Source organism: Protopterus annectens, chromosome 12.part0 (assembly GCF_019279795.1).
Source record: "Protopterus annectens isolate FY-2018-M chromosome 12.part0, PAN1.0, whole genome shotgun sequence".
Lineage (NCBI taxonomy): Eukaryota > Metazoa > Chordata > Ceratodontiformes > Protopteridae > Protopterus > Protopterus annectens.
Genome location: NC_056746.1, coordinates 8,712,007 through 8,733,413, shown reverse-complemented (window position 1 = coordinate 8,733,413; position 21,407 = coordinate 8,712,007).

Sequence of the window (21,407 nt, the reverse complement as noted above, 5' to 3'; positions counted from 1 at the left end):
ATCCGTGAATGTGGGATACTATTAAATGCTTTGTTTGTAGTCAATCCATACCATACTTAGATTCTTCCCCTTTTTACAGTTCTCCACCATGACTTTATTTAACAACAAATGATCCTTTGCTCCATATGACATTCTTTTATTGCCCTTTTGTTCTATTGCCATAACTGAGTTTTTTTCTAAGTGACTATAAACTCTGTCAGCATCAATTCCTGTGTATAGTTTATACATTGTCGGAAAGCAAGTTACTGGTCTATAATTTTTAGGGTAGCTTGCAGGTTTACTCTTAAATAGGAGAATTGTTTTTTCTGTTGTTAGCCAAGTTAGTGTCTGTTCAGGGTGTGCATATAAATAGTTCTTACTCATGACTAAATCTTCGTGCAAAGATGTTAATACTTTTAACCAGAAGTTAGGTATTGCATCTGAGCCTGGGGTTTTCCAATCAGAGGCTTTTGTTAACTTTATTTCAATCTCTCTGGCTGTTACTTCATCCCATTTCATACCCTGTACCTTTAAACTTCTTATTCTTTCTTTTACTTCTTCTATCCATTTGGCATCTTTGTTATGTTGCACAGGATCTTCATAAATACTTCTCCAAAATATATCTATTTCTTCTTTTGGGGGGGGGGGGGTCTTTCAATTCCTTTTACCTTGTTTCTTAATTCTCTATAAAACTTTTTTGGGTCATCAATAAATTGCCTATGTTGTACTTTTCCTTTATATTTATCTGTGTATCTTCTAAGTTTTTCCACCTGTGCTGCGATTTTTAGTTTGTTATTTACGATAGTGCATGATAGATCCTGGTCTGTTCTAATATTGCACATTGCTTTTATCACGCCTGTCTAAGTATTTTAGTTGATCAGTTCCCTCTTCTATACTGTTCTAACAGTGACACTTCTTGTCTTAATTGCTTTATAGTTTTCTCTATTCGATACTTCCATGATGATATTCTATTTCTCCCCTTCCTTTCTCTTACTACCCTGTGCTCATGTTGTAGAACTTTATCAGTTATTAATTTAGCTCCACAGTAATATATCCTGTTTACATCTGTTATATCACATGGATCTCTATGGACAGTCCTAATTACCATGTTCATTTGTTTTATCAAACTTCTGAGTTTTGGGGTTTTATTAACCTTCTGCAGTCTATTTCTTTCATTGTGCTTAATATGTCTATCTATTTCTATTCTATCAAGCAACTCTTCTCTTAACTCAAATATAGCCCTCAGAGATACACAAAGGGTGGCCAAATGGTTAAGGTGTTTGCCTTGCAAGCACAAGGTACAGGGTTTGAGTCTCACAAGGGATAATTGGCTAGGCTAAAAATGTCTTGCAAGGGCAGTAAGCTAGGTACTAATCTATGAACCTATAATCTATGAACCTATGAACCTAAGTAGCAGACAGAAGTATGCCGCCTGCTATGCCAAACCATGAAGACATACTGCGCACTGTCTTACGTCTATATGATAACATACAAGTTCAGGTTGCAAGGCCGGCTTTAGAGTTAATGGAATCCCACGCAGGACTAAATGTGTCAATGTGAATAGGGAAACAAACAGAAGCATAAAGCGTTTTGTGTAACTAACAGGAATAAAGACAGAGACCAGACGTTACTTTGCTGTTTCTCTTTGAATATCTAGCATCTTTTCTTATTAAGGTATTAAAGCTACCAAACCAGATGGCAGGAATAACTTTTCTGAGAGCTGCAATATATTGAGAAACCACATGTTTATCCCTACACCTATATATTAGGAAGCATGTGAAAGAGGTGATAGGCCAGTTAGCCACAGTCCCGTCCCCAACCTAGTCAAAGCATACAATGGGCATGGAGTGGATATATATGCAAAGGCTTAACTTAAGGCCTAAGACTTACATTTCCCAATTCTAAAATGCCATGCTATGTGCTTTTAATTCTCTGGTCTCCAGAAATGATCAGTCATGCAACAGATGTCGTCAGTCCCTACAACCAACTCTTCTAACTCCCAGATTGGTAGGTGAATGTTTATTATCATCAGTGTAGACATATACCTCCTCTTTGTGCTTGCAAACCACCTACAATGAGGCAAAGTTTAAGATTATTACTTACATTTTGACAGGGTTCAGCTTGGTTGTAATCTAAATCCATAATTGGAGAAAGCCAAAAGTATACTTGCATTACAATTGATAATGTTAGTGCTAATCAAGTCATTCTTTATTATTTATTTTATTTATTTTACAATTGTTTACCGGGATGGTCTGACTGGGACAGTGCCCATTTTCAGCGGAAACCCAGGGAGAAAAGCTCCAGTAATAGCTTACATACAAATTGTCACAAAAATGATAATACAATAGACGCAATTGACAAAATGAGTGTAAACAGAAATACAAAACTGCAAAAAGTATACACAACAAGGTATTAAACACTTGGAAATAGACAAAAAAAATATACGGCTTAACTTTTGTTTGTGGAAAAACATAACATAAGTAGAGGATAGTTATTAGTATTTTAATGGTTAGACTTGCAGTTAGTAATGTGACTACTACTATAGGAATAGCGTTGTTAAGAGAGTTAGCACATACAATCAAATCGTATAAGTAATGCTTAAGTTAGTGTTTAACCTGGGGTATTACATGTGCAAAGTCAAGATTCATATGTGTCTTTTGAGAGATATTTTGAATTGATTACAATTGCTTATGGATCTAATACTATGTGGAAGGGTATTCCAATTTTTTGCAACAAAGTTAAGAGTAGAGAGAGTTACCTGCTGTATTGGATGGATACTTTGGTTATTTGGAGTAAGTCTTTGTTAGATGATCGAACAATATGAGTATTAGAGTAGGGTTGTACCGTCACATTTATTTTAAGTACCCATAACATAATACTGCAGAAAGAGTTATCTATCCTTTGAAAAAGGGGAAAAATGCTTTTAAAAACACAGAATGCAGTTTGCTCTAACTGGAGCTTACCATGCACAGAGGGTCAGCAAACAATAGGTGCTTTATAGTGGTTTACTCGAGTAACTAAAAATGAAGTAAGAAAATGTGTGATTAGACATTTCTGCAATGTTTTCTACACAACAGGAACCTACAAGCTTTGTGAGGTGTACATGCATGTTTGTTAGCTTTGTTCTATGAAAGCAATGTACTACATGGGTTACAATTTTGACTTTTTTTTTCTTTTTTTTGGAGAGCAAAACTCTTCTGGGGCTCTCATTAAGAAGCTGCAGTTTAAAACAACTTGTTTGACTTCAGCTATACTGAAGCAGAGTTGTCTTATTTTCCAAATGGAATTCAACATGGGGAATCAAGGATGTTGCATTTTGTCTATGTAGAAATTAAAATACATGTGCAAAATTCTGTAGCTACACTCCTTTCAAAGTCTAAAGCTTATACTTAGGATTTCACTGGAAATCAAAATGCCATGCTATGTGCTGAAAATGTCATACATAGTATAGCCTAAACAGGTGACCACACCTTTCCATTGATTTAGATAGCAGCAGATAACTTAGGTCACTAGAATGTGGCAACAGAGGTGACATCATTTAATGAAAATGCCATTTCTGCTTTGATTTTATATACCCATTTGTGTGTTTGCAACATAGGTTTTACCAGATGTTGGCTACAATAAAATATGCAGGTTAAAAAAATTGTTTTCTCAATCTGGTCCAGAGGCTACAGGCTAAGAAAATGCCTTTGAGATTTTAGTCCATCACTTAATTTAAGACTGGCTTACCCACCTATCAACATCTTAAACTGGACAGTTTCTCTTTCTTTGTCTAAATTAAAACAGAAGAAAATGGAAGATACAGTGAAATCCAAAATGATATACCCCTTATTTCATGGTGCTTTCTAAAATCCTTGATAAAACCACGCATTCCCTTGCACAGGCACACACACACACACACACACACACACACACACACACACACACACGCACACACGCACACATGCACACACGCACACACACACACACACACACACACACACACTCACACAAACATTGAAGAGGTGTTTCTTCAAATCATTATGAGATTAACTTCACTTTCTGTTTTCTATTAGCATTTCCCTCTGTTTCTAAGATTTATGATGCTGTCACCTGTTCTAGCACTTGTTAATACTTGATGTGACCCAGTTCCCCAAAATTATTTTTTGCAATGAAGTACCACATGTGTGCCGAATAAGCACAACAATGGAAGGTGATGTTGTTAAAGTTTTTTTTTTCATTGTATTTCTGCACAACTGCCAACATGCACATAAGAAAATGTTCTTGTGGAAAAATGTCCCTGAGTAGATGACCAGCAGATCTGAGAACTTATAATACAAGGCATAGGTTCATATGTTCAGAGTTATATACCAGGCTAATGACCACCAGAGCCTTTATAAGCCTAGCTGTGCAATCCAGCCCAGTTGTGTCCCTGTGTATCATGAGCATTTATGGGGGGGGGGGTATGTTAGTTATCAAGTTTTTAGAGATTATGTGGAGGGTGTGTTAGCTTGGGCATTACTGTTTGCCTCTGCAAAGACATAGGAGCCAAACTCAGGGTGAATTTCTGATTTCCTATCCACTGGACAAGGTTACACTTAAATAGGGTTAGGGATAGACTCTGCTTCATGTAGGTGGGGAGCCTGTTCCAGTGCATGAGGATCATCTGAGACATATATCTGTCTTGACAACATGTCTTATTTATGTCACAGGCAAAACTTAAATCCTTGGATCTAGTGGTTCTGATGCTGTTCATTTTATGGATGTGCAAAAGGTCCATCAGAGCCGGATCCAAGGATGCCTTGTATGCCAGGCATAGATTGTCTCTTAGCAAACTGTAGGAGACATAGTAGGGAAATAGGGCTTTAAGGTGATCAATATAAGATAATGTGTTTATACCCTGGGTTATCCAGGTAAGGAACCTTTGTGGGTGTCCCAACTGTTGCATCATCTGTAAACTGCAACTACTCCTTATTATAACATAATTTGCCATGTGACTTTATCCTTCAGTACAACTACACTAAAACAAATGTAGTGCTTCCATGTGAATATTTGTCAAAGTTTCACTACATTTGTACAGATATAATTAAGAGGCTTAAATAAAATCGCATTACGTGAACTAGTACCAGTGACTGTATTTATAGGTTTGGAACATCCTATATATAGTTTGGAAGGGTACTGCTTTCTTATAAATTTAAATGCATGTTGCATAAATTCACAATATGACTCAGTACCTTCAAGATTTGGCTAATGTTGCCATCTTACATACAACTGCTGAAACAGCAGAGGATAAAATTACAAACAATTTTTCTTGTATGATGTTTTTCATCCAGTTAATTCTGTTGTAATCCACATTCAGAAAAACTATGACAGTTTTGTATATACCTTAGTTTTTATGATTTTGTTAATTTTATTCATATATCTGTATGGGATAAATGTATATCATCCAATTTTTAGTTTTATAGTATATATTCTCTTGTATAATTTTATGTGATTGCTTATAAATTTATTATAATTAAATTTCAATAAAACTGTTTTAAAAAAAAAAGAAAAACTATGACAACGAAATAATGTGCATAATAAATTAGGAATGGCTTTAGGTGCTGCTGAACTGAAAAATAAGCATACTTTACTGCAGCATGGAAGATGAGACAACTACAAGACAGAAAGAAATATGATGTCATGTCTCCATAGAAACAACTGTCACTCATTGTGAGTAGTAATGAATCTTCATTCTGAAAAGGTCACACATTACTAAGCAAGCTGGACTTTTTACTTAAAGATGCAGTCCACTAAAGGAAAAAAAATTAAGCTGAGTATTGTATAAAATGAATGCATCACAGTTTCATATTCATTATTCCAGAGTTTTGAAAGCTTCATTTCTTAGAAAACATCATCTTCTAGGTGCTATTATCTTTCATCTAGGAAATGAAGCATATGGTGCTCAGGCTAATAAAAGATCTTGCAAACTTGCATGCATCACCTTATGCAGAACTAAGTGTTTTGCTACAACACAGTAATATTTAGCATCTGAAACATATAAAAGTAGCGCCAGAACTTATGCATTGTATAGTGACCATATCTGTGCCCTAAAAGTCATCGTCAGCATATTATACTGCCGTTTGTTGTGACTAGGTTCATTACAAAAATAGTATCAGATAATGTTTATGTTAGATAAGTGACTTAATTACAAAAAAAATAATAAAAACAAATGCATGTCCTCCTTATAAAGTTAATGAAATCAGAAAACAAATTACAGAAAAAATAGAAATTTCTAGAATAAAAATAAAATGAAAAGAATTGGTGGCTTGACCAGATATTAACATGCATAGGTCTCATCTATCCAATTTTTGGAGATATATTCCTATTTTCATTCTTGATTTACCTCTAATGATTTTCTGAATAACTTTACCTATTTTGTAGGTATGCTCTTATGCTGAGGCTTGATATATCCATGCACTCAACTTTCCAAATCCCCTGCCACATGTGTTTTTCAAGGTGTTTAGTACACAAAATATCAGACCACATAACAAACATACTAGAGCACCATTAATTAAAAAAAAGACCCATATACCACACGTCCCTTTTTCAGAAGCAAATATAAATGACCATGAGGTAAATATTTGTAATATCACTCAATAAACTCAATAGATTTTATACTGCAACTCTAATAATATTATTATATTTTTGATTCATTCTTGCCACTCCCAGTTTTTTAAACCTTTTTTTTCTTGTAGTACTTGTATCCCACAATGTTATGGGAGATGTGGTGGAAACATGCTAATTGGTATGCATATTTATGCTAATTAAATGCACAGATTTTAGTTCTAGAAGTAACTACTTTTCAAGAGCATTTGTACCCATTTTCAATATCTGCAAGATGAGCAGTATGCTTATATATTTAATGATATACTGGACTTTTTTATGAATTTTTTAAAATTATTAATGATCAGATAAAATATGCATGTTTAATATTAAACTGGACATTTTGTGTTTTTTTTTTATTTTTACACACATAATATAACTGAGATATTAATGATTAGTATAGTACAGCATAATAAACTGCTGCTTCACAACTTGCCATGCACCTCCCCTAAAAGAACTGTCACCCATACTTTGTTAAAAAATTAAAGAAATTAAGTGGAATTTAACCCAACTGCCTTAATCATGATTGGGACTTTCCTTGATAAAGATCCAACAATCAGAAACCATTATATAGCTGCTAATACAGGGGAGACTTATAATAACGTTAATATTTGTGATCTTCATAAAGAATTTTTGAACTCTCCTGACTGATCAAGAGTGAAACTAAGAGACAGCCACTGGCTACTTGCATGCTTACTACAAATAAAGTTAAACTACCTCATTCAATAATAGTTAAGTTTATATCCAACATGGAAAAATACCAAATATTAAAAACAGCATGGTCCAGCCCACCTATTAAAATAGGTGAGTGTGTAATCAGATTTGACAATGATTATTCCAGAAAAGTAACAAGTAAAAGGAAATCTGCTTTTTAATCACTGATTAAAGAACTTGAAAAGAACAATATTAAAGAAGCTACTTTGGTGTTTTCTGCAAAGAACAATTTTTTTTTTCTGAAGGAATTAAAGTATTTGACATTCAGGAAAAGCCATCTGCATTTGTTAATAAATATAAAATCCCTAACAACACTGAAGAAATGGACTGGAATGTTGTATCACTCAAGAGACAGAGTGAGCTGAATTCATGGAAAACTGCTTATGAAGTTAAAAAGCTTAAAAACAAGTGACATTTATGTTCTAATTGTCGTACCTTTATTTTCTGAAACAATAGGTTTACCCTCTAAGTTAATGGCCTATTTAGGACTTTAAACTTCAAACCGTATATAAGTATGTATTTGTGTTTTAAACTAAAGCATTGTACATGATAGGGAATATAAATATTTAGTCTTTCTATCTTTATAGTGAAATACATAATATATTTCATTTAAACTAAACTTATATATGCAGTTCTAAATGTTAAAGAAATAGTTGCATAACATTAAATTAATAATTAATAGAACTGGTAACTTTAAGCCTATATAAGGTAAGAATTTAGTTTTATTTGTGTTCATTTTACTCAGTATGTGCATTGCATGGTTAAATGAATGTCTGATCTAAGTAATATGCTAATTAGAAGTGTTTAAGTGCTGATAACTATGTTTTCTTTGTTCTTTTGTAACATATTCCTTTCACAAGTTTATGAAGCCATTAGCACTTAAAATAAGATCAAGATCAAAATATGATTTAGTTGCATGAAATTGTTTGATTCTTGTTTGCTTTATTTCCCACCGGCTTCTTGAGCTATTTTGATGGAAATCCATGTCTTCCCACATAACACAAATACTTGCGAGAGATGCAGCTATTTAGCCAAACTGAAGGCTGAGCTCTCTCAACTCAGGACTGGCAAGACCAGACAGGAGGAGAAGGCAACTACACACACCACAAAACCAGCCTCACATAATGCTACCACACCACTGAATCAAACACATAAACACACAAAGACATACTCGGAGGCTCTGAGTAAAAATTTACCTAAATAGCAGAGGCCTCCAAAGCAGACACCCAAACAACTGCTACCTCAAGACACCCCACAAGCAACACATAAACCACAAAAGCAGTGTGCAAAGCAGTCACAGCTCTTAAGGCCAAATACAACACCAAACATACTTGTCATAGGTGACTCCATAGTCAGACACACTGACGTCCCACTCACCAGGCTGAACAAGGAGAGGGTCACAGTAAGCTGCCTATCGGGTGCTAGAATCCGCCACATAACACAAGCACTCGGGTCACTCCACGGCAAGTACAAATATGACACAGTCATTGTCCATGCTGGTGTGAACGACCTGAGACGTACCTCCCTGGACTACATGAAAAGAGACATAGAGGAGCTCTCTGATTATGTAGCCCAGGCAGGTATGACCCTGACCCTGAGCAGTATCCTTCCTTCACCAAGAATGATGCCAAAATATAGAGACAAGATGATCAGCTTTAACAATTGGCTTAATGTCTGGTGTCATTCAAAGGGGATCCAGTGTCTGTCTGCCTGGGATGACATGCTTGACAAGCCTCGCTGCTTCGCAAGGGACGGCTTGCACCTGTCACCCCTGGGATTCCGGATATTGGCTAAGGCTCTTGCCACCCCCTTAGTGCCTTTTTTAGGCAAGGCTCAAATTCTAAACCTACCACCCTAGAAAACAAAAATGGGAAGAAACTGAGGGTAATGCTGCTCAATGCCAGAAGTCTAAATCTCAAAATGCACGCTCGAGGCCCTTCTCAGTATGGAGAACATCGATGTCTGTGCTGTAACTGAAACCTGGTTCAAGGCTCCTGAGAGCACCCCGGCACTATTAGGTTTTACCTCATATCATGCGTTCTGGCCCCAAAACCCGGATCACACCACAAAAGGAGGGGGTGTATCCATATTCATAAAGGATAGCCACACCTCCAGGTTGGTGGCAACGCCAAGCCGGAAACCATCCAGGTGCAACTAACCATAGGCAAAACTGCTCTACAAATTGTAGCATGCTACAGGCCACCCTCTCAAACTCAGGAACCCCACACAGCCTTCCTGAAGACACTGGAGGGTATAAATGTATCTCCAAACACCATCATATTGGGTGACTTCAACTACCCAAATATAGACTGGGAGCATTACTCAAGCCCTAACTTTCTAGCCCAACGGTTCCTGGAGTTCATAAATTCAAATGCCATGGAACAGCTAGTCACTGTTCCCACGAGAGGAGAAAATATACTAGATCTCATTATCACAAACATGGGGACAAAATGCTCCACACCGGAAGTATATCCCTCTTTGGTGAGATCTGATCATAAACTAATCTCACTGGAAATCCACATCCGCCCCACCCCAAACAAAAAGACCACAGTGAAGAACTTCTCTAAAGCAAACTTCACACTACTCAAGACTGGTGTGGTATCCTTCAAGGCCCCTGAGCCAGTGGAAACCACAACCCAAGCTGCGGAAGCCCTTACAAATGCCTTCTATGAACACCTCCAGGACTGCATGGATCAGGCAATCCCAAATAAAACCAAGACTCTTTCCACAAAGGGCAAACGTCCAGTCTGGTGGACCCCAGCCATTAACAAACTTTACAATAAGAGGAGAAAGCTATTACATGATAGAACAAAATCCATAAAAGGGAAGTCACCCCTGATCATTATTAGTAAAAAATATGAGCACTCATAAAATCAACTAAGGCCAATTTTGAGAGAAAAATTGCCATGGATTCAAAGGACAATCATAAGACCTTTTTCAGCTATGTTAGAAACCTGGGTGGAAACCCCCAGATATGCTCAGAATTAGTCCAAAATGATACAAAAATCACTGAACCCACAGACATTGCCAACATACTGGCAGACAGGTTCAGTGCAAACTTCACCCCTCTCCCCTAAAGGAGAGATAACTATCCCAGCGGAGTGTAGCCTCCCAGACATCTCAAATGCGCAGGTGAAAGCTGCTCTCTCTAAAGCTAAAAACATAGCATCAATGGGACCGGATGGTGTCCCCGGCTGTGTGCTACGAGCTAAATGAGGAATTAAACCCACATAAGGCAGCTGTTTAATCTCAGCCTTACCACAGGATACGTGCCCAAGGAGTGGTGTACGGCAACTGTGGTCCCACTCCACAAAGGCGGTGCCTCTACGGACCCTGGTAATTACCGCCCCATAAGCTTAACAAGTCTAGTCTGCAAAGCTATGGAGAGGATCATAATGGAGCTCATAAACAAAGATATAGGGGACTTGCAGACATTGGACCCGACCCAATTTGGCTTCGTCAAGGGAAGATCATGCCTTTTGAACTTGGTTGACTTCTTCAAAACAGTCACCAAGGCCATTGATGAGGGAAAGGCAGTCAATACAGCCTACCTTGACCTTGCAAAGGCTTTCGACACAATACCCCACTCGGGTATTGTAGAAAAACTTACCAGCTTAAATGTAAACCCATATGTCACAAGATGGGTTGCAAACTGGCTTAAGGACAGAACCCACAGGGTTAGAGTTGCTGGCGCTATGTCAGACTCCAAGCCAGTCACAAGTGGTGTCCCACAGGGCTCGGTCCTTGGCCCCCTATTGTTCGGCATCTACTTCTCAGAAGTACAGGCCAACATGGGAGGACTTTGGCTGACAAAGTTTGCAGACGACTGCAAACTGGGCGCCATAGTGGAAAGTGCATCGGACACAGATATCCTTCAGAAGGGACTCACGGAAACAGATAGCTGGTGCCAGAGCCATGGCCTGAAGTTAAACGCCAAAAAATGTATAGTCATACCCTTCGGGAAAAACAATTGTAACCCCAAGCTACCATATAGGTGGCAATCCACTAAGCACAGAAGAGGTTATCAAGGACCTGGGGACCCAGGTTGACAATGGCCTTTCTTTTGACACTCACGTTGCTAAAGTGGTTAGAAAGACCTTCTACATTGCCCACCTGATCATGAAGGGATTCACATCCAGATCTAGTGAGGTCATTGTTCCCCTGTACTCTTCACTTATCAGATCAATGATCGAGTACAATGCCCCATTCGGGATGTATCTCACCCGACATCTGCAGCAATTGGAGAGACCCCAAAAGTTCCTCACCAAAAGGATAAAGGGACTCCAAAATCTGTCATATGCTGCCAGATTGAAGAAACTCCAGCTCTATTCAGTCGCATACCATCTGCTCAGAGGTGACATGTGCCTGACATACAAGGCCATGTCCAACCCGGAATTAATGGACATGCTCCACCTCAAAAAATCCAAATCCACCAAAACCACTAGAGCAAGCGACTTAAACCTTAGCACGGATATAAATAGGACGTGCTGGAGGGATAGATTTATCACTCAGAGACTCCCTATGCTGTGGAATAAAATCCCGGTCCATGTGAGGCAGAGCACCTCGCTGGCTCTGTTCAAGAGAAATCTTGACATGTGGATGGGAGATCGTAGGTTTACCCCGGGAATCATCTCTGTGTCACTGCTGGACAGAGGCACAACAAACTAATGGGCACAGTATTTTTTCATATAAGGGGTGGCGTAAGCCACAAAAATTTGGGCTAGGCTTATAAATGCCTTAGGGCAGATAGCCTAGTATAAACCTATGAACCTATGAACCTATGTTCAAAGTTCATCAAGTTCACCACTAATCTTTGTGAAAGCAGGAAGTGCCTGAATCACAGCCGCAATGAGAAGAGCTCTGAACACTTCTTCTCAAGTGCATATGTAAGAAATCTGCTCAAAATAAAATTTATTTTTTAAATATTTGTATTTAGAGGTGAAGAACTGAAAACACAAAAGCTATAGTAATGTTTTACATTGTGCTGTCTCAGATATATAATTTGTTTACATTTTACTAAGTATTAATAGCTTATGCTACAGTGTTATTAACCCCAAACAGTATATATTAATGGGAAGGAATAAACATTAGATGTTTGTTATTGATTAGAATACTTTAGAGGAATTAAGAAGAATGAGAAACTTGCAAAAGAGTGTAGCAGCTGCTATATGTTAGGAGTTGCAATTTTCACATGCTGTAATAACTACTGCCAGAATATGAAACTCCGACCAGAACAACAGTACACAATATTTATATATAGCGAAGACTGCATATAATATAAGAATTAATTAGAAGAGTAAACACCTTATGAATAATATGCAAATGCACAAGGAAAGAAACATATTTTATGTAATATTAATGAAAAAGTAATATTAGTAAGTTAAGAAACATATATTCATGATGCAATCTGCAATAGACCACTGATGATTAAATAGCTCTTTGATGGGTGACTTTAGAAATACAGGTGACACAACATAAGGTAGAATATCGTGGACAAATAAGACAGAAAAATATATTTGAATAGCAAACTGCTTAGAAGAAAGACATATATTATATATACGTGTATATGGCAGAAAAGTAAATGCATAAGTAAATGTATGAGATTTTGTATAATTTTCACAAAAAATTATATAAAAAATATTCAAAAAGATCCTGAAAACTGAAATATGAAATATAATTACATGAACTCTAAAGCTTTTTCATATTGTACATCAATGGATTCAGTAAGATTACCTGAAATAATTAATTTAATAAGTTAGAGCTAAAATTTGAGTGTTTTATTGTTCAGTCAGTTTTGCATTTTGATCAAAACTAGAGTAGATTTTTCAAGAAGTTTAAACATGGGAGAGGAGAATGTGATTTGAAATGAGCATTATATAATTTTTTAATACAATATAGGCTGCAATTGCTTTTTGACTCTACTGAGTAGCAAGATATTCCCTTTAACCTCAGTAATATATATGTTTCGTATGAATTAATTTAATGAGTTAAAATTAGTTCATTTTTCTCTCTGCTTAAACTAGCTTTTCCTCCCCTCTGTCCACAGAGATGAACAGGTGCTCTTTTTAAGGTATAAGACTGGTCTCCACCTCCCCTCCACATCTACAGCATCGCCTATCACCCAAATATACAGATTTTCACCGAAACTCTGACCCTTCTGTTTTCATAACTTGCCTGCAACCTACTGATGTATAAGACTGGTCTCCACCTCCCTTCTACATCTACAGCATCATCTATTGGCTGAACATAAAGATTTTCACCCAGACTTGGACCATTCTGGTTCCATAACCTGCCTGCAACCTACTGATGTGTGTTTGTTTTTTGGATTTTCTGTACAACCAACTCTATTTTGGCTGCTCTCTAATTCTTTGCCTGCACATCACTGGAACACACTACCTACCCATTTTGCTCCTCATCTTTCTTTACACATTGATAATCTCTGCCTTCCTATTCTTCCTCTTCTATGTGTTGGTCTTCTTAGTTTAGTTTTCTGTCTGCATTATTTCTCTAGCACTACTCACATTTTACTATTCTGCTATTTGATAATTCTAGTTTTTTTTTCCTTTTTCCCCAGTTCTTTACAACCTCTAGCAGTCTTTTCTTCTGTTTGTTTTTCCCAAGGTCTGCAGACTCATAAGTTAACATTAGCATATTACTCATTGATACTCTAATTTTACACACTTGCACTGTTACAAAATGATATCAGAAATTCCTTGCTGATTGTTTCTTTTCTAGTTCTTATTACAAAATCACTGGAAGGGTAGTTCAATTTTAGTTGGAGATTTCAACTGCATATCTACTATAGAAGATAGCATAGAAGATACAAATGAAAACAAGAAAGCTACAATTCTATCATCAGCTAGAGCACGAAACAGATGGATTAGTAATAATAATGTAGTTAATTTAATAGTAAAAGCAGGAGAAGAGTCCTTGTTTTCAGCCATTATTCTTATGCACATGAGAAGGATAAAGAAGTTATGTACCTACCATAACGTTCCATGTTAGTTGTCTTCATCTCGCCTTCTTTCTTGCTGGTTGGGATCGGAGCCAATCCTCAGCTCTGACTCGGCCATCTTCTATAGCTTGAGAGCTGTTTACTGGCTTGAGGCTACCCCTTATCCCATGATGCCTAGCACTAGCTACCCAGATCTCATTTCAAATAGCTAACCCCAGACATAGCCAGAGAATCAACCTGTCCTAACAAACAGGTTGGGCATACCTGTCATACTCTCTAAGTCAGTAGAGGAAGCAAACCAGAGAACACTCAGTCAGTGAAACCAAAACTCCTCTCGGTCCAATAGGACAGGGGGACAGAGGGTGGGACGCAAGAAAGAAGGCGACATGAAGACAACTAACATGGAACGTTATGGTAGGTACATAACTTCTTTATGTTAAGTCGTCTGTCTCACCTTCATTTCTTGCTGGTTGGGACAGCATCCCTAGCACCTACAATCCTGGGTGGCTCATTGGAACAGACTTTTCAGAACAATGGAACCAAAGTTAGCTGTACTTCTGGAGACCATATCTAACTTGTAATGAGAAATAAAGGTATGAGGGGTTGACCACGTAGCAGCTGCACAGATAGAGTCCATGGGCAACCTAGACTGGAAGGCTACAGAGGTGGCTAAGGCCCTAGTAGAATGACCTTTTGGTTTGATAGACAACTCTTTGTTTCTCAGTTGATAGATGAAAGTAATAATGTGAGACAACCACCTGGATAAGATCACTTTGGAAACTGGGAGACCTTGTTTGCCCCGAGCATAGGACAGGAAAAGTTGGTCTGACTTCCTTATATCCTTTGTTCTATGCAGGTAAAAACGCAATTGTCTATGAACATCCAATTGATGTAATTTGTATTTTGCCTTGTTGATGTGGTTAGGGAAAAACACAGGGAGGTCTACAGATTGGTTCAGATTACTTTCTGATCAGACTTTCAGAAGGAAAGAGGGATTAGTCCTCAGAGCAACCCTGTCCTTATGAAAAACTAAGTACGGAGGAAGAACACTTAGTGCCCAAAGTTCAGAGACACGTCTGGCTGAAGTAATAGCTACCAAAAAGAGAGTTTTCCAAGATAGGAACTTAATGGAGCAGGATGCTGCCGGTTCAACAGGGGGCATAATTAAGGAGGTTAGTACCAAATTAAGGTCCCAAGGTGGAAGGGGATCTCTCACTGGGGGCCTAAGGAGAGTAGTCCCTCTGAGAAAAGCTTTACACAGCTTATGAGACATAATGTTTACATTAGACAGCCCAACATGAAAGTTAGAGATGGTCACAAATTGAACCCTGATTGTAGCAGAAGCGGACCCAGAATGAAAAAGTTCTGCTAGGAACTCCAAGATTTCGTGTACTGGGGCTGAAAAGGGATCTATGTTCCTAGCCTCTGCCCAACAAGAAAAACGTTTCCATTTGCTAGCATAAGTCTTTCTAGTGGCGGATTTGTGAGAGGAGACAATAATCTCATGAACGACCGGGGAAATGCTGGGAAGCCTAGCTAGGGATGGAAGTGGAGCAACCAAGCTGTGAGCTGGAGCGTTTGGAGGGATTGATGCAGCCCGCCTGATTGATGAATCAGCAGGTCCGGAATAGGATCCAGAGTCCAGGGCTTCTTGAGAAGGTAACGGTGCAGGAACGGGAACCATATCTGTCGAGGCCAGTAGGGGGCAATGAGGATCATTTTGCAACCCAATGAAATAGCTTTCTGTATGATTTTCGGTATAAGAGGAAATAGAGTGAAGGCATAAAGAAGTCGCTGAGGCCAATCATGGACTAGAGCGTCTCTGGGAGAGTGACTGGGAAGCTAAAGAAGGGAGAAGTAGTTTCTGCATTTGCTGTTGAAAGGGGTGGCAAAAAGATCACAGCAAGGCTGTCCCCACATTCGGAAGATCAGATCCGCAACTACCTGAGTCAGAGACTACTCGTGAGGCATGAGAATAGCTCTGTTGAGCCTGTCCGCTATGACATTGGACCTCCCAGGGATGTGCATCGCAATCAGAAATCACTGGGAGGAGATCACCCACTGCCAGAGTCTGAGTGCTTCTCGACATAGGGGGTAGGACCTGGTTCCGCCCTGCTTGTCGATATACCACACCACTGACATGTTGTCCATTTGAAGTGCAATGGTCCCAGAAGGGAGAGAGTCCTGAAGAGCTTGCAACACTAGGAGCACGGCTTTCATTTCTAAGACATTTATGTGCAGATGGTACTTGTGAGGCTGCCAAGTGCCTTGGACTGTCCTGCCATGATAATGCCCCCCCACCCTATCAGGGAGGCATCTGTGGTCACTGTGGCAACCGGAGGGGGCTGAATGAATGGTCTGCCCTGAGACACTAGTGGGGAGACCATCCACCAGGAAAGGTGCCTTTTGCATGTTTCTGTAATCATGATCATGTGAGACATGGGCAGCTGTTGAAAAGACCACTGTGTGAACAGAAGCCACTGAAGGAGTCTCATGTGAAAGTGGGCCAGAGGGATTAGAAGAATTGCCGCTGCCATGGAACCCAGAGTTTGAAGGACCAATCTGACCTGGACCCTTTTGCACTGCATTAGAATTTGTACTTGCTGACGAATTGTGGTCACCCTGTCTGGCGGTAGTCTTGCGGACATACTCCTTGTGTCTAAGTCTGCTCCTATATAGGTAATATATTGAAAGGGCAACAAGGCAGATTTTTTTAAGTTTATTGTAATGCCTAGCTGGGAGCAAATTGTGATTGTGTAGTCCCTGGTTCGTAGAAGTTGATGCTTGGTAGTAGCAGTAAGGAGCCAGTCTAGATATGGAAACACCTGGAATCCTTGATGTCTCAGGTGAGCCGTGACCACTGCCATACATTTGGTGAACATCCTGGGGGCTGTGGTGAGACCAAAGGGCAGAGCTCTGAACTGGTAATGACTGGCTCCCAGCCGGAAGCGAAGGAATCTCCAGGAGCGCCTGTCCATTTTGATGTGATAGTACGCATCCTGGAGATCTATAGAGCACATCCAATTGTCCTGACCCAGAAAGGGTAGAATGGACTGTAGTGTGACCATCTGAAACTTTGTTCTTTGAACAGACTTGTTTAGTCTGCTGAGATCCAGAATCGGTCTCCAGTCCCCTGTCTTTTTTGGTACCAAAAAGAACCTTGAGTAAGTTCTGGATCCATGTTGGTCTGCCGGGACTTCCTGGATGATTCTTTTTTCTAGCAGTTTTGAAACTTCTATGACTGCTTGGTCCCTCAGATGGGGTGGGACATCTGGAAGGGATTTGCTTGATGATAAGGGGGGGTGAACGAAGGGAATTCTGTAACCTCCGGATATAATTGAGTGTACCCATTTGTCTTGCGTTAAATTCTGCCAGGCTTTTGGGTACAGTGATAGTCTTCCCCCAACTGCCCCCAGAGGCGGGCAGCCAGGCAACCCTTCAGGAATGCTGGAAGGGCTTCTCAGAGAAGGATTCTCTGCTGCCCTGGTTCTGCGGACCCCCTCTACCACGAGGGTGGCTTCTGTTGTTGTTGTTTCCTCCCCTGCCCCTGGAGGAAAAATCGCTACGTGTGTCAGGCGAGGCTCCCTGGGATTTTCGAAACCACATTTTACCACTCTTCTGACCCTTGGGGTATGGTCTGGAAGGAGTGGAAAAATGGAATCCCACAGCAGAGAGAGTCTTGCCTTCTTGTTCACACCTAGTCAGAGTGTCTTTCACCTGTGGTCCAAAGAGAAAGGAACCATCAAAGGGAGTGTTGGTGAATGACGCTCTAAAGGGTTCTACTAAATTACACAGCCACATCCATGCATGTCTCCTAAGGGCCACACCTGTACCTGCAGCTCTACTCGCATCACCGGCTGCATAGGAAATGAGCCTCATGGAGTAGTTGACTACAGAATTAAGGGTTGCCAGCTGAGAAGCCACTTTAGCTTGAGCCCCTTCAGCTGATGGAACCTGAAGGGTATCTCCGAGCTCTTTAAGGAGATCCCTCTGAAGCCTGGTAAAATGGCATAAGTAATTCAATGACCTCATAGAAAAGGTTGCTGAAGCAAACATTCGCTTCCCATATCTATCCATAGTCCTGGACTCCTTGTTAGGAGGATGGACAGATGAAGAAGTTTCTGCTAACTCTTTCTTAGTGGCTGCTGCTACCACCATGGCATCCACAGGAACACCTTTGGTAAGGAACTGCTTATCAAGGGGTGCAGTGATAAACTTGCTGGGTCTCCATGGGGTTGGTTCCACTGTATCTGGGGCTGTCCAAGCTTTTCAAGCCACCACTGACATGAGTGGATTGAAAGGCGGAGAAACCCAGGAGGTGGAAGGTCGGGAACCAAACGCATCCAGGAATACAGACTCATCCTCAGTAGGGGCTATGAGATTCCAGTTCCCCCTCTGCTTAAGCATTTCTAGGATGTCTGAGAAGGAAATATCTTCAGAGGGGGATCTCGGGGACCCTTCCGATTCATCTAAGTCTGTATCAGACGTGACAGACTCAGGGGAGTCAATGTGCTTCCTCTTGCACTTCTTCTTCCGAGGGGGCTCCTCTGAATGATCAGGGGAGGCCTCGGAAGAAGAGGAAACACCCAATGGGGTGCCCTGGAGCACCGGTTCCCCATGCTTGGGGTCTGGAGGAGGAGCAGCAATTGACGCAGGCACTACAGGGGATGGGGCCGGTGGGGTCGAACGTGGAGCTGACTCAGTGGCCAGCACACTCCTCATGACATCGAAGAGAAAGCTCCGGTTCCAAGGAAATCAGAATCCCTCTCCGCACCGAGGGAGACGACGGAGCTTCGGCGCCCAGATCCCTTGACAGACGGCACCATCGAGGAAATCGAAGCCGATGATGGAACTGAAGGAGAAATAGTTATCGGAGCCGATGGTTCCATGACTTGGACCCCAACGAACTCCGGCTCCGAGCTCAATGGAGTCGAAGGAGGAATATTGATAGAAGTGGATGGAGCCAACACCTGTTGAGGAGGGCTGGACAACATCTTGGCAAGTGCCTGCGACTTCAGCAACCTACTGACCACTCTTTCCACATCGTGATCCGAGAGCCTAGAGGACCAAGAGGAGTGGGAAGACTGCGCTCACTCTGCAGCAGAGGAGACCGGGGAGCCGAATGTATGGATTCCATAGAAGGGGACCTCAGCCTCTTGTGGCTCTGTGACGGCTCCGAAGATTCTGATTGAGCCGACGGGGAGATAGTCTCCTCGGTTCCAACTGGAACCGAAGTAGCAGGTAAAGTTTGGACCAATGACAGCTCCGAGCTTGGAGTCGACGATTTGGCTGGTTTTGGGGATTTCACAGGCTGAGCCTTGGCCGGTGAATCCTGGGACTTAAGAAGACCCCTTAGAATAAGCTTATTCTTGCGCTCCTGCAGAACTCTTCGGCCAAATGCATGACATATAGAACAAGAGTCCTGCAGGTGCACTGCACCTAAGCAATAGATGCAAGAAGTGTGCCCATCTGTCAGAGACATTTTCTGACAGCATGAGTCACACTTCTTGAATCCAGACATGTTGGATTCTTTAGACATAATACCTGAAAGATACTATACTGATTTTTGACCAAAAGGCCGAACAGCAGTACAAAATATCACATCTCTAACAAGAAAAAGCAAAAACACACAGTGTACTACAGCTAAAGATTGTTTTTTTTTTTTTTTTTTTTTTTTTTAAACTAGGAAGCCTGTAACTTAAACGGCTACCTAACAATAAGATAGAAGGAAGTCTTAAACTAAATCGCTAACCTACAAGAAGGGAAATGGGTGTGGGGGAGGGGGAGAATTCTCTAATTTAAATGAGTTCTAAAGGAAAGGACTACCAATACACTAAACTAACACAACAAGTTACCGATTACAATTTAAAAAATAACACTCCTAGAAAAGGGACCAATCTGACAAAAAACAGTTCAATAAGAAACTTATATGAGCCTGAGCCAGTAAGAATGACACCTTGCAGCTGAAGTGGCAAACGAGATCTGGGTAGCTAGCGCTAGGTATCATGGGATAAGGGGTAGCCTCGAGCCAGTAAACAGCTCTCGAGCTATAGAAGATGGCCAAGTCAGAGCCGAGGATCGGCTGCGATCCCAACCAGCAAGAAATGAAGGTGAGATAGACAACTTAACATTTATACCTCCACAGATTTACTTAGAGTAATTATTTTAGAATTATTCCTTGTCCTTTATCTGATCATAATGCACTAAGTATTAATATATCAATAGATCTAATGAAATGTCAGATTATTTACAGAATACCAGTATATATGATGAAAATAAAATAATTTAAGAGTTACCTTAAGAAACAAATTGAGAATTTTCTATCTTTGAATGATAATGGTCAGGTTAGTAAAGTCATACAATGAGATTCCTTAAAAATGCTTATTAAAGATAGAATGAGAAGATGATGTAGTAATAAAATGAAAGAGTGGGACAAAGAGTTATTAGAAATACAAGATGATATACATAAAGTGAGGTTTGAACAACAAGCAAATTATATAATACTGAAGTTATTAAAAAACTAATGACAAAGTATCAAACCATTTTAACAAATAAAGTGGGGATAGCTCTAGAAAAATTAAAATTTCACAGATATACGATGACTCCAGCAATCTTTACAGATTTGCTAAAAGAAGCAAGATGTTAAGCAAAAAGGCACAAATCAGTAATATCTGATATCCTCATACTAATAAGCTTACTTTGGACATAGAGAAAATGCTTACTATTTTTAAAAAAGTTCCATGAGGATCTTAAAATTCTATGAGGGTCTTAACAAAGATAAAAATAATAATCCTGGTGATTGCAAAATGTATGAGTATTTAAAGAAAAATTTTACTAATAATCTTATTGATCAGCAAATTTATTTGCTGAATAAACCTAGTACCCTAACAGAAATTAAAGAAGTTTTAAAAAAAGGAAAAAAAAAATGGAAAAACTCCATGGTTAGATTGTTTAAGTATGGAATTATATAGTCTGCTTCTGTTAAATGTTTTAAAATGACTGAGCAAAGTTTTCTTCTTAGATTTAGCAAAAGGAATGAACAAAATGGCCTTAATTAGCTTGGATATCAAGACAGTTTTTTATTCTGTATATTGGAACTACTTTTTTAAAACTTTAGAAGCATTTGTATTTCCAG